We start from the raw sequence: 6,000 nt of genomic DNA on the forward strand, positions 1-6,000 counted from the left end.
GTGGTGTCATCCAAGTATCCAGAAGCCCTGACATTCATATTGCGCTGACGCTTTCATCCACAGCGACTCACAATAAGTGCATCAACCATGAGGGAACAAACCCAGAACAACAAGAATCAAGTCACTACTTATCCTCAAAAAAGCCAAAGTACAAAGTTTTATATATAAGTCTCCGACCACTTCTTTATCTCTTACTCTCTCCCAATATTGCAAACCGACAACCCTACCACATCCACAGAGTCTGTACCTGTCTGTCGCAACATTTGTTGTCTCTCTCCTGCCTCTCTAGCCTCCTCTGTTTTATCAGCCCTCCCTGACTCTTTCTCACTCATGCATCCTAACTCTGTCACAGACATTCTCCTTTCTACTCTGTCCTCCTATCTTGACTCTCTCTGTCCTCTTACGTCGGGACAGGTCTGCAAGTCCTCCCCAGCGCCGTGGTTGTCCAACTCTGTGCGTGCTGACAGAGCCACTATGCGAGCATCAGAAAGGAAATGGCGGAAATCTAAACACCTGGTCGACCTGCTCACTTATCAGTCTGTTCTCTCCTCTTTTTCTGCCTCTATTTCCACAGGCAAAAGAACTTTTTACCCAACTGCAATTCAATCCTCATTTTCTAACAAAAAACTCTTCATCTTTTCAAACCTCCTTGATCCCCCCTTGTCCCCTTCCTCCCTTCTACCAAGCCACTTTGTCAACTACTTTACAAAAAAGATTGATGACAAACGCTCTTCATTTTCTGATCCTTCTACTCTAGCTACACTTCCATCAACTTCATCTTCACCACCTTCGCTTTCCTCTTTCACCCCACTGTCTCCCAATCACGTTCTGACCCTGGTAACCTCCGGCCGACCGCCTACCTGCTCCCTTGACCCCATCCCTTCTCACATTCTCCAGTCTATTGCTCCTGACCTTCTTCCTTTTGTCACCCATCTTATCAACACTTCCCTGTCAACTGGATGTTTCCCTAATTCTTTGAAGGAAGCAAGAGTAAATCCTCTCCTGAAGAAACCCACCCTTGACCCGTCTGAAGTAAATAACTACAGACCTGTCTCTCTTCTTCCCTTTGTTTCCAAAACTCTTGAGCATGCTATCTTTAATCAACTCTCCTCCTATCTTAACCACAATAACCTTCTTGACCCTCACCAGTATGGTGTCAAGGCAGGTCACTCAACTGAGACTGCCCTCCTTGCTGTCTCTGAGCAACTTCATACTGCTAGAGCGGCCTCTCTCTCTCCTCTGTCTTCATCCTTCTAGACCTCTCTCCCGCATTTGACACAGTGAACCACCAGATCCTTATATCCTCCCTTCAGGACCTTAGTGTCTCATGCTCTGCTCTCACCCTGCTCTCTTCCTACCTCAATAAACACACTTATCAGGTAACTTGGAGAGGATCTGTGTCTGAACCTTGTCCTCTCACTACTGGGGTCCCTCAAGGTTCTGTCCTGGGTCCTCTCCTCTTCTCTTTGTACACCAACTCTCTCGGCTCTGTCATTCACTCTCATGGCTTTTCCTACCATAGCTATGCTGATGACACCCAACTAATTCAGTCTTTTCCCTGATCTGAAACAAAGGTAGAAGCACGAATATCTGCCTGTCTGACTGACATCTCTCAGTGGATGTCTGCACACCACCTGAAAATTAGCCTTGACAAGACTGAACTACTTTTCCTTGCAGGGAAAGACTCTCCCACCCACGACCTGACTATGAACTTTGACACCTCCGTGTTAACCCCCACTCAGACTGCTAGGAACCTCGGTGTGAGACTCGATAGCCAACTCTCCCTTAAGCCTGAAACATGCTTCTGCGACTGCGTCTTTTCACGCCGCTGTGGCGCAAGACTCGTTTTCATTCATGCTTCCCCAACCGTTGCGCGTCTTACAAAGCAATTCCGCGCCAGAACACTAGGCGGAGTAATGCATTTTGTCGAGACAACCCTAGAGACGCCTTCTTTCTTCTTCGTCGATTGTTTATTTACATAGCCACTGCGGCTCCTCGTAGCCTTTTTCTGGCGGACAAATCCGCCAGTCAGTGACAGGTTATACAAGTGATCATACTATCGGATATCTTCTGCCAAGTGCTCTTCTATTTGGTCCATATTCGTTCTTCTAAATCTTCCGTGATTTCTGCCGGTATTATGGGGCATGAAACCGGAAATGCAGCTCCAGAAGGGATGTAGAGCAGACCAATCACAGCCTTGCGGGCTGAGTGAGCTTGCGGAGCTTTGCCGTAAATTTTAGAAAAGGGGGTCGACACCCGTCAGCACGTAAGGAGGAATACATAAGCACGTAAGGGACCCGGAAGGGCTCTTGCGCTTACGGGCCCGTGAAAACGCAGAAGCATGTTTCAGGCTTTACTGCCAACATTACTGCAACGACACATTCCTGTAGATTCATTCTGTACAACATCAGGAGAATATGTCCCCTTCTCACTCAGAAGGCGGTGCAGGTTCTGGTCCAGGCTCTGGTCATCTCACGCCTAGACTACTGTAATTGTCAGGCGTGTTGGTTTATCCTAAATATGAGAAGAGCCGGACTGGTCCAATTTAAATATTTATTGAGATGCAATGAATGTTGAACAACATAGCTATGGACAATTATCACAGCCTAGGCTAATTAAGTTAGCAATAGGTAGTTAATAATGGCCCCGAACAAAAGGGGTTTGATATAGTTATAACAGTAGGTTTAATATGATTGGTTATGAAAGATTGAAGGGGAGTCACCGCAAATCAATTTGGTTCTCCCTTGTTGGTGCACAGGCATGTCCACGCCTCTTGGCACAGAAATCCAGGAAGTGACAAGAAGACGATCTCTGTGACGCTTCTACTACTCTGATAGTTGAGAGACAAAACAATGTCAACAAAGTCAACATGTCCGACCTCCAGAACTTATCAGACAGCTGCTTGAAATATATTTGTGAATGAGTCTAAGGGAATAATGGTTTAATACCAAAAGTTAGAATTCAGAACAATTATAAGATTCATTATTAACAATATGCGGCAAGGGTTATTTATAAATCATTTTAATAAAGGCCTTATATATGGCCCAACTGCCCCCCCCCCCCCCCCCCCTTTAGTTGCAAATTCGTTTCAGTCAGACCCAAATGCCATCTAGAATTTAAATTCCTAACAAACTCCCTCCTGGCAATTCTTCCTGCTACTGCCATCCGACCTTTGCAGCTCATCCAGAATGCAGCAGCTCGACTGGTTTTTAACCAATCGAAATTCACCCACACTACTCCGCTCCTCTGCTCCCTTCACTGGCTACCAGTGGCTGCCCGCATCCGGTTCAAAACACTTGTACTTGCATACCATGCTGTGAACAGATCAGGTCCTGTCTACATCCAGGACATGGTCAAACATTACACCCCAGCACGTTCACTCCGCTCTGCTTCAGCTAATCAGCTTGTTGCTCCCTCACTGCAAGCTAAAAACTCAAAATCCCGACTGTTTGCTGTCCTGGCTCCTAAATGGTGGAATGAGCTCCCCAACGACACCAGGACATCAGAAAGTTTACACATCTTCCGGCGAACCTCCTCCGACTATAGGCCTACCTTGAATAAAAAAAATACTTTTTGAAACTAACAATTTAGTAGCACCTGAATGGCACTTACTCATAGCACTTTGTAGTTTTGCTTTATTTTGAAGAAATTGTACTTTCTTGATTCTTGTCGTCCTGGGTCTGTACCCTCAGGGTTGATTGCACTAATTGTAAGTTTCTTTGGATAAACGCGTCAGCTAAATGAAATGTAATGTAATGTAATGTAATGTAAACAGAGCTATTATAACGAAATATTTTTGGAATCCAAGTTGTGACACTGCTCCTCTGTTCGCCCCAGCTTCTCTCGCCCTTTCCTGTCTCTATTCCCTCTGCAGGTGGGATTGTGCATTTAGAGTCTTTTTCACCATCCTATTCGATCCTGTACTCACCGTGTGATCCCCTGTCGATACTGCTACCTTCCCTCCTCGCTGACGAACTCGCAGAGCAGTCAGCAACCACGTCTTACATCCAGTCTCTTGTTAAATAGACGCCCCCTTGAACTCTCCCTTTGACTTGTTCTTGTTGTTCTGGTTGTTCTGGCTCTGGGCTGGGGTTCTCAAACATGACAGAGTGTTATTAAACTATTGATTTACATTTTTTCTTGATTGCTTAAGCACTATTTGCTTAAGCAAATCGTGGCCCGGTTTTTCACAGCACTACACACAATTAGCAGAACAACTCAGATCCTCTGCAAAATGAAACAATCTTGTAAAATCTAATCACTAAATCTATACACTAATTCATCAAAACCATATTTTGTTACCATATGAAACACATACCTTCCATGGATTCTGTTTCCGGTTCAGGTCACAATGAAAGATTTCACTGTAGATCTGCTAAGATCTGAACTCTGAGTCCAGCTGCCTCAGCCTCAATCCGTGGTTCACGACAGGGTCAACTAGTGCTGCACGGATTTAATTTGATAAACCTGTTCCTCTTCTTCTTTGAGCATGTTCTCCTCTTGCTAAAGGTCTTCATCTTCCTCTGCCTCTTCCTCCTTCTTCTCCTCCGTGGATTCCTCCTCTCACCCTCACTCTTCTTCTTCTTCTGACTACTTCCATTTTGGTTGAAGTCAGGTGAACTCTGAACTTGTGTCTACAATGAAGCAGTCGTGTGCTTGTGCACCTGATGGCTGTTGAACCAATTGGCTCAATTGATAATTGTGTAATACTTTTGATTTTAGTGTTAATGCCATTGAAAAAAACTAACATTAAATACAACAGATAAGCGGATGTTAGATTTCACAGTTTACATTAGTATGTAGAAGTTGTCAGTACCTGTAGATGCAGCAGCTGCCCCAAGCTGTATTGGAGGTGTTCCAAAAACAAGTATGAGGAAAGCAGCGACTAAGCACGAGAGCTTGGCTAATGAAGAAGCTGCCAAGGCCCTCTGGTGTAAACACTGAAATCCCAGACTTCCCAGTGCCCTAAAAATGAAACAGAATTAAAGTATGAGTCATGTGTCTTTATATTGAGGATTTCTCTCAACACTAGTGAAGTACATTTGACATCAGCCACAGTTTTGCTCCAACTTACAAACATCAAGAATTCATCCATCATGATGCTTGTCTTGCTGATGTCCAAGCAGTTAGGGTTCATCAAGACAAAAGGGACACACAGCCACTGCAGACACAAATACAAACACAGACAAGGACTCCAGCACTTTATAAAACCTTAAAGAAGAGCAACTCTTAAGCTTATGAGTCAACTTATATCTTGACCAACAAGTTAAACTGGAAAACATAACGAGTGTAACTGGAAGAGTAGCATATCTCTAAAGGTGAGCTCACAAGAGAGACACATGTACAGATTCCATGTTTGCATTCTCACCCATCTTGACAATCTTCAAGATTGTCAAGATGGGTGACAATCTTGACAATCTTGAGATTGATATACTGCTTCTGTTTCTGTAATTATTTGGGGTTAGTTCTGTTATACTTTGCTTTACTTGCATGCACATGTGATATCTGTCGGACCGCAGTGCATTTCAACTTGCTATGTTGTGAAGAAAAGCAGTAAAGTTGGGAAGATACATGGGAGCGGCTTCAAGGTATAGTCGGAAGAGGTGCGTTTTTAGTTTTCCCTATATCACAATACCGCCACTTTAAAACTATAAAATAAAATACGTTACAAGCAATTCCTCTTCCATGTCAAGCAGCTCCAGCTCCATCAACAGCCGTGGTCTGTTAGTTGCCATCGTTCACTGTGTGGAAAGCCGGGAAAGCTGGGAGCGGGAGCGGTGTGGCCAAGGGGGTATAGTGGGCGTTCTCCAACATGAAGGTTGCAGGTTCAATCCCCACTCTTCCCGATTTGCATGCCAAAGTGTCCTTGGCAAGATACTTAACCCCTAAATGGCCCCTAATAAATGCTGAGTGTACAAAAAATGTAAGTCGCTTCAGCTAAATGACATGTAATGTAAATAAACAAACGTGGACTTCTACATACAAAGACGTCATGAGGTA

This window comes from Platichthys flesus, chromosome 22 (assembly GCF_949316205.1).
Source record: "Platichthys flesus chromosome 22, fPlaFle2.1, whole genome shotgun sequence".
NCBI classification, from domain to species: Eukaryota; Metazoa; Chordata; class Actinopteri; order Pleuronectiformes; family Pleuronectidae; genus Platichthys; species Platichthys flesus.